This window comes from Notothenia coriiceps, unplaced genomic scaffold (assembly GCF_000735185.1).
Source record: "Notothenia coriiceps isolate Sejong01 unplaced genomic scaffold, NC01 NC01_scaffold00004049, whole genome shotgun sequence".
In the NCBI taxonomy this organism is placed as follows: Eukaryota; Metazoa; Chordata; class Actinopteri; order Perciformes; family Nototheniidae; genus Notothenia; species Notothenia coriiceps.
The window spans coordinates 598,422-607,636 of record NW_011336750.1 but is presented as its reverse complement, the minus strand read 5'-3'; the positions used below and the strand labels follow the sequence as shown (position 1 = coordinate 607,636).

The window sequence follows — 9,215 nt, the reverse complement described above, 5'->3', positions numbered from 1 at the left end:
GTTATAAAAGGTGTCACTTTTAATGTTCTGTTTGTGGATATCTTACGTCTGTCGTCAACTCTTAATTGATTTGTTGTGATTGACAAGCTGTATTGACCAACCACAGAGGAACAACTCGGCCCTGCTTGATACCAGGGGATCGACTTCTAAATAATCACAGCATAGCCACCAGAGCTGCAGCAGCCTTAATGATGATGTGTAATGCACTTGTGCACCCTGCTGATGTTGCAACTGGCCTCTCTGTACCTCTCTCATCACAGAGAGGCGTCCTCGTCTCTGTCACTCACCATCAGGTAGCAGCATCATCGAGCGGAGCGGAGGATTAGTGGATGAAAAGGCGACAGGGGGCCTTTCAGGAACAGAACCAGGAAAACAACATCAAACACAACTAGATCACACTAAGGGCAGAGTCAGGCCATATTTTGTTTTGTATAGGCACAATTAAATGGTCTTTTCGCCTCAATGATAACTATGTGTCTTTGATTCTGGACTCAATAAAGTAGGCTACATTTGGAAGGAAATAAAATCAGGATGCATTAAAGACATCAGATATAATGGATACATTCTCATATTTAGTATTTTGTCAATAAAACATTGATATATACATGTAGATGAACCAATGTTTTTTATTTGCAGGGGCCATAGAGCCTAGAAAATTGCCAGAAATGACTACTAAAATATAAATAGTAATAACAACCTTTAATTATATAGTAGATAACCTTTCTTAAGAGTGTTATATAGAGCTTTACGCAGATAACATTAATACAAAGCCAAAGGACATAAGCAGTGAGGAAGAAAAGACAACAACAAATAATCAGATAAAGAGCAAATAAGAATGTATAAATAAAAATGAATATTTAAAGCTTTTTACAAAAAGTGAGGTTTAAGACGAGATTAATTGAGGTTAGATGTCTGAGTTAAGTAAGCAGAGAGTGCCCATGGTGACGGGAGAAAAAGCCCAATCACTCTTGTCACTCAGCATGACCTGTGAGCAGCCATCAGGGCTCCATCAGCGGAGAAGAGCACATACCAGGGCAATAAATCACTGATGTGTTTAGGAGCAAGGCCGGGCAAGTCCTTAAAAGTGAGAAATAAATTGAGTGCAGTGATTAAGGTCAATAAAGAACACATAACCATTAGAAGCAAAAGGGCAACAAAAAAAATCACCAAACATTAACACACACACACACACACACACACACACACACACACACACACACACACACACACACACACATGCCTGAAAGCTTCATGCGGGGGCACAAAATGTACCTAATGATTATAAACCATTTATCCCCACAGAGGGTCTGTTCACTGTAACTCACTTCCACCAATGTCCTTAATATTTTGTTGCATTTTTAAGTGCCCTTCTAGATAGTTTGTACTGGTTACCTCACTTTTCAGTGAGAATGTGATGGTGATTCTGATAAAAGTAAATGCCTTAACACCAATTCCTTTAGATGGCCTCTTTACAAGGTGATGTTATAAGACTAATGAAGGGGTGACATCTGTAGAGCATGCACTTTCAACAGGGGGTCAAACGTGAGCTCTCTAGAGGGTCCTCAGAGTTCGATAGTGTTTTTGAACATGACACATATTATGCTTAAAAGCTTTACTTGCGGGGGCACAATAAGTACCTACTGTAATGATTATATACCATTTATCTCCATGCTGTAGGTGTAGACTGATGTTCATTGTAACTCACGTCCACCAATGCCCTTGTATTTTATTGCATGAATACATTTGTTCAGGTGCCCTTGAGGTTATTGTAAATCTGGTTGCCTCACTTTTCAACCTTACACATCTGTAGAGTATGCGTTTTTCAACAGAGGGTCCGTGAGGTTTGTCTTTTTAAAGATTTATTTCTGGAAACCAGTGCCTTTGTTGGAGTGACAGCATTGAAAGGGGGAGATGACACGCGATAAATTGTCCGGTCCTTCGCATGGGGACCAAGTCTCCGTTTATGGGCTGCCAGCTCTACCAACTGAGCTATAATTAAGACTATTAATGAAACAAAAACCACACACAATTTATTAACACAACATTCATTTAACTGTCTCCTACTGTAAGAGTCCAAAGGTAATGTGAGTGGGCTAAATCACTGTGTGTCATTTTTGCATATAAGTATTGCATAAACGGTATGTTTACATGTAGACTGCCTAACATGTTATTGTAATTTAATAAGCATTTGTCTACCCTTGTAGTAGAAGGACCCTGCTCCGTCTCACTTTGACGAAAGAGGTCCTTTGCCTTAAAAACGTCCTGCTGTAGAGGACCGTCCGATCACTAAGGAAGGTAAAACATATGAACGGTGAAATGTTTAGCTTGCTGTTAACACCTGTGCTTTATACTGTATCCATTTATTTATTGACATTATTGTTTATGTAATGTGCAAGGTCAAGTGACTCAAATTGTACATGGTGTCGTGCAAGTTCAATAAAATATCTAGCATGCAACGGATATCATTTATTCAATACAGAGAAACATATAAAATAAATTAGATTTGAGTGATAATTGATCATAGTCAAGGTTGCACACATTGCACTCTGTATTCAATTAAGTTAATGAATACATTACTGATTTTCAATAGGTTCCGTCTCAGGACAAAGGTGATTAGTACATACATCAGCACCCATCAGGACAGAGGTTGAATTATTAGCTTATTGATGTGGGTTCGCTGCAATGAGCACAGGTCATTGTGGAAGACTGAGTACCCGAAATGTGCAGCTTATAACAGTGCACAAAGAAAGAAAGGTAATATGAAAGGGAATTAGACAAAAGACCCAATCTGAGAGATGATGAAATGCAAATTGCACCAGGAATATAGTTTGCTAAGGATTTATTAACACGGAGAAGATGGAAAATAAAAAGATAACGGTTTTATGGAAGGAATGAAGGGTAATGCAGAGTTTAAGGACACAGTTTGGCATGGATAGCATTATCCAGTGTGGTTCACATGCACAGGGGAAATTAGAGGAGACAGTGCTGCCAGAGTTTCAGCAGTAAAAACACATTCCAGTTCCAGCGGCCTGAGAGGAAATTCCAGAGACTCGTGCACTTGATGATGATATCCTGCGAGGCATGGCAGCGGTTCATTGTGAAATGTTGTCAGTGGGGGAATCCTCTGCCTAGATGTGCTGTGTTGAAACACACAGTAAGCCCCTAATGTAACTACAGTAATAATTTGCAACATGTTTATCTATTTGGTTCGTAACTGTCGGCTTTCCTATTCCTCTGCTAAAGTTTGGATTTCTTTTTCAGCTTAGTGTTTTTAGAAGGGCCTTTTTGAGGACATATCTTTTAGTAAAGAAAAAGTAATGCAATAATATCCAAACACAAATGTGACAAAACACATGCAAATGAAGAAACACATGCAAAGCGTTTAGAAAACACTCACCAACTTGACGAAACATGTGCAGGGTTCACTGAAAGCACTGAATAAACTAAACACTGCATATACTAAATGCTGCAAGAACTCTCTGTCACAAGTTAGACACATCTATTGTTGTTTGTTTGGTTTGGCTCATTTGAACTCTCCTGTCATTTCAGATCTCGCCTTCCTCCAGGCCCTTGTAATCAGCTCACTTCCCTCACCTGGTCTTCCCAGCCCTTCCCCTCACCTGTTACTCATTCCCTCATCACTCCACAGTATTTATACCACCTCACTATCACTTGTCCTTTGCCAGATTGTCTTGTCGTTTCCGCCAAGCTCTCCAGTGTGTGTTACTCTCTAGCCTAGATTTTTGTCCTGCCCGGTTTTTGACCACTGCCTGCCTGTATACGAATCTCGAGTTACTGCCTGCTCCCTGTCTGGTTTTGGTTGCCTGTCTGACGGATTTCCTGGTTTTGACCCTGCCTGTCCCTGACCTGAACAAACTGAACATTGCTAAAAACTGGTTGTATCTGAGTCGTGCTATTGGGTTCTGATCTGTACCTGTGATCGTGACACTCACAACAGAAACGCTGACACTAAAAAGTGATAAAAACAGCTGGGATCGGGACCGGAGTGCTTGTTGAAGTTCAGGAATTACCGAAACATACAAGAAGTATTCTGAGTTGCCCATAACCAAAATCCTGTTCAAATTTCAATGTAAATGTAATATTCAGGAGACAATACAGATAAAAGCCAGACCATAGACTGTATATGTGCCAGACTGACCGTCCCTATAAGGCTGAAAGTTAGGCAGCACGTACGGACATAAGAACAAAGGGATCTGCTGCTTTGAAAAACCTATTTCCTCCCAGCACACGTCATGATCCTGTTACAAAACAGAGAACAGCAAGCAACCATCAATCAACCAGATCCTTTCAGCACACACGTCACTCATGAGTACTGTAAAGCTGTATCCTCAGCTCCACAGCCTTGAACATGAGTTACCGTAGAGATGATGCTGCGATCCCGAGTCTATACCACAAAGAAGTGAAGCCCATTGATGACACAAGCGAGTGTGAAATATCCTCCCTAAATTCAACAACAAAAGAACAACATGTACTGGAGTAACTGTGTACAACTCTCTCATCTACTCACTAATTAGAGCTAAAGGCGGGAATATACCACAACTCGGTGAAATATGCACAGCTATGTATTTCAGTAAGAGAGAGGGAGAACAACAGGGGGGTCAATCACTGCAGGGGGGAAGAGTTTTAGAGGATTATAAATAGGGTCTTGCTCACATTAATTTTAATTTTAGTCAGCGTATCATATTGGCAATATCTCTGAGGAGGGTGGTGAGGGATTTGTTTGGATAATCCTACAAATATGCAATCCCAGGCTGCTTCCCCATCATTCTGAGCATGATACTGTCTGGCAAGTGCTTAGCTATTGTGTAGATTCTCTGTTAGGTAGACAACCTCCAAAAGCATAGCCTGGTGTATTATTAACTTTTACAGTTTTAGGTGAGAGACAAGACACGCTCTGCTTTTAACAGCTCTCTATCAGTGGTTTTAAAGAGTTTGTGCCCAAATTCTACCAAACATCTCATATTCTTGCAAAATATCAATTTTACCAGGTATTATCACTCTTCCTTAATATAACATTTATTTTTGTATTAACTAATGCCAAGCGAAATTTAACACACCCATTTAATTAAGTGTCAAAAAAATGTAAATAAATGTAATGTAAATGATGAGGTAATTGAACTGCACATGCAGCTGAGAAAAGCACCAAATAAACCCTTAGCTCCAGATTGGGCAAGACACAGACATGCATGAGGAAAAACTTGGGAACTGCAAAAAGACATTTTAATGTATCCAAAACTTTTAATATAGCTGTAGCAATATTTTTGTTGCCGCAGAATCCGTTTGGGAAGCACTGCTCTAAATAAGCCCCCCTCCAAATCTCAGTTTGTACCCCTGCTCCACCAAAGCTTCAACTTTTGTTTTACTGAATAGCCTACTTTAAACCCTACGGAGCCCTGGAGGGTTCATAGAGAGAAAAATAAAGAAAGCGTGGCCACGTTTTACTTTCTCGTTCGCACGAGAAGGTATATCGTCCGAACGAGAAAGTAAAAACGTGGTCACGTTATTTTCTCCGTAAAACCCCTAGGAGTCAGAAGAATTGATGTGGGAGTAAAAGTCATCGATAGTCCAGCCTGGAAGCACCTCCTTGTGTTATCTATCAGGGCCTGTGAACTGAGCACAGGTGTTCACTACGCCAACTCCAAATGCCAGAGCATTGATCAGAAGGTCAGAGCAGATTGGATTCAATTGCTAATTCACTGTGTCCCTCCATGTCCTCTCTCCGACAGCTGTCAATTATGCTACCGGTAACTGAGGTCAGGCGCAATCATGGCAGACCATCATTCACTATGAGAAGGATTGGGACAAAGGAGGAGGACATTGGAAGTGGACAGCCATGGACAGTCCTGCTCTTCATGACTGGTAAAAGGGAAAAAAAATGCTTTGAAAGGAGACACATTGTAAAACTTCATGTATAATTTTTTTTATAAAGTTCTCAATATTTTTTTTGTTAGCTTTTGTCTTTTTAAGCATCGTACGGTGGCTGAGAAGTGCAAACAAGAATAACAAAATGCGAAACACTTTTACAAAGCTAGAGACAAATTAACATTTTATAAAACAAAATTACATTTTATAACAAACTAGAGAATCAAACCGGAAAGGGAATGTCCATCATACCAGAATTGACGTGCAAACTTAAAGAGAACCTATCATGCAAAATAGACTTTTTGATGTCTTTTATACATAAATATGTGTGTCAGGGAACTCACGCAGCATCAGAAAATAAAACCTTCTCTCTTTTCCTCCGTACCCAAATCTCTAAAAACGGGGCTACAACGGAGCTGATCCAGATTTGCGTCCGATATGATGTAATATCTGAAATGTAGGCTGGCTTTACACCCACGGCCTTATCAGAAACATTGCTATCAGAAACGTTGCTATCAGAAACAATGCCCGACTGTTTTGGACGTAATATGGTCGGTGCATGTTTACATTAGCATCGCAAACACTCTAACAGCTAACCTGTACTGCACAGAGCATGTGTGTGAAGGAGCAGGAAATAAAAAGGAACTCACCTTGTGGTATAACCGGTGGGAGAGTATAGTAGTAGTATAACCTTTATTTAGCCAGGAAAATCAATTAAGAACAAATTCTTATTTTCAATGATGACCTGACAGGAGGCAAAAGGCTTCCTGAGGGGATGGGGGTTGGGAGGAAGAAAATAAAAAGACAGGCTCCGGGCACTACAGAACGCAGGAGACAACACAATGACACAGAGCAGAGATGACAGACATAGCAGTTAAACATATAACATATCTAAAATAATACTGCTGGAGTTCAGAAAAAGAGAGAAAGCCTTTGAGCTCCATACTGTTTCAGAAATAATCCTTGATAATCCATGATATGGCGTTTCATCACCGCTACATATATAGACCAGAGTGTAGAATCTACCGCATGAGCTCAGCCCCCTCCTTTTGTTGCTCTTATCACAATATTGTCTTCTGTGTTATTTTTTACTGCGTTTAGATACCCCCAAAACTCTGCACTTTTGAAACAGGAAGTGAAGATAGGAGGGGATATGAGGCATGGCTAGAATGGGTGATCTGGGCATACAGCACTCTNCGCTCTCCCCCCTTTGCCTCGTGCTTTGCAGATTTACCTTATCTGTTGGCTTGGAAAAAAACAAAAGTGACATTAAATGTGTGTCCCACAGCCTACATTTTTAGGACAAAATATGAACAATGCTAGAAATGTGGGTGAAAAAAGGGAGCTATGGTACAAAAACAACAGTTCATGAAGCCTATAAGACCAACACCCAGTTGGTTACAGTTGTTGCCATCTTCTCAATTTATAACAAACTGTATTTGTTATGATAACAATACATGAGTATGTCTTTTGTACGTCATATGTTTAGCATTTGTGCACTTTTCCAATGGTGTAGTCTCTATTTTCCTTATTTGTAAAAAAACATTTAAATATTTGCTCTTGCCTTTTATTGCTTTCATGATAATATAACACATTATATAGATATCATCAGTTCTACTTCATTTTCTGCCTTATTTGTGCCGGTAAAACCTCGCCTATTCCTGTTTTGGAGTTTCAGCGGAGCCTGTGTGTGCGTGTGTGTTTTTCTGTGTGTCTCAGCTCGTGTGTGTGTGTGTGTGTGTGTGTGTGTGTCTCAGCTTGTGTGTGTGTGTGTGTGTGTGTGTGTCAGTGTGTGTGTGTGTGTGTGCGCGCAGCCAGTGCCGTGCGCTGGAGGCTTATGGTAATTGCGGTCTCCCGACTGGCCTTCTGGGTAGAGTCTGCGCGAGTGGGAGTGGAGCGAGTCGCTCGGTCTCGTTCATCCATTCTGTGCGGCACTCCCCGTACAGCTCCGTGCGAAGTCTCCGCGAACCGGGGTGCTCTCTACGCTCCTCGAGCAAAACGCGGGACGAGAAGCCACACAGAGTAACCTTCAGCGAACCCTCCGAGATACGGATTCCGGAATCGCGGAGGACATGGAGTGACGGGTAGCAGGAGAAAGGGGCTTTTTTCCGAAGACGGCGTGCTCCGCTGAAACCCAACATGGCGCTGCTGCGAGGTACGGCTGAGCTGAATTAATTTCTCCGCGAGTCCACCGACCTCGTCACCTGTGTCCTGAGGGGGGCATTGGCTCTCCCGACTTTAAAGGACCTTAACGGATTTTCCTTTTTTGGATTTCTCTGCGTCCTGACGGTTGTTTTTCCTCCGCGCAGGATCGTTTTGTTGCTTTATGGCAACCCAAGTGACATTTGCAGCAGCAGAAAAGTCCGTTTAAAATATCGGGCAATGGATGAGAGTTGCCTGTAGACAATAGAAGAGCTTTATATGTTAGACTTGTTTTGTTTCGTGACAAGTGGATAACCTGTAAGACACTTTTAGTTGTTGTTTTTTTTGTCCGGCCGGGATTGTGTGTCTCGGGCAGACACGATCGTGAACCGGGCTCGTCTACGCACGCACGGATCTCTGTCCACCCAGTTTACTTGGGAAAACAGGAAAAAGGCGTGAGTGGGTCGCACGGACGACGGCTGGATCTAGCACCAATTAACCAGGTGAGATAATCCATGACAAATCGTAATGTATTTTCTTGCACATGTGGCTTTGGCGATGTGGGAAAATCCTGAATGAAGACAGTTGTGTTGAATACTTACACAGACGCTTTAAAAATATCCAGTGTGTTCTTATAGAGTGTTTTTAAATGAAAGACATTCTTCTTGTGGGGTTGAATGTAAACGCGATGTTATGCGCAGAGACTGGGAGAGGATCGGCCACTTCTAAGAATAGCGCATAGGGTGGTCTTTGTGCGTTTCGGCGGGGCAGTGGCATGTGGTTGATAAATAACACACACACACACACACACACACACACACAATGACCCGACCGTGAGTTTGGCCTCTTTACAAAGTCCTGTCAACCGGAGGGAGGTGAGAAGGACGTCCCAGAGATTAGCGGACTTGAAAGTGGCGCCGTCCTCAGTGGGTGAATATTCAGGTTTTTCGCACTCTGTTTAGAGACGAAGTGTGATAGAGCCTGTGGGGGGAGAAGGTGGGAGTGTGTGTGTGAGCGCGTGATCGTGCGCGCACACGGAGCTTCTGCGCTAAACAAGGTTACGGAATCCAGCCTCGCCCTGCCAAAGGGAAGCGAGCGGTGCTGCTCCGTTTATACACGGTTCAGTTCAATTGGAGGGCATCCCCGCGGTGTGTTTGTTGGTGTGGCAGCTGACTGTGTGTTCGTGGTTC

At 42.1% G+C, this 9,215-nt stretch overlaps 1 protein-coding gene across 2 annotated transcripts in view; it reads left to right on the top strand.

Annotated features, from left to right (window-relative positions):
* The first annotated feature begins 7,728 nt into the window (after positions 1-7,728).
* The window catches only part of bcor (BCL6 corepressor), a 54,839-nt gene continuing 53,352 nt past the window's right edge, over positions 7,729-9,215 (top strand). For both annotated transcript variants that reach the window (XM_010767041.1, XM_010767040.1), the window contains exon 1: positions 7,729-8,528. The gene's annotated coding sequence lies outside the window, so the exon portion shown is untranslated. The remainder of the gene's footprint in view (positions 8,529-9,215) is intronic.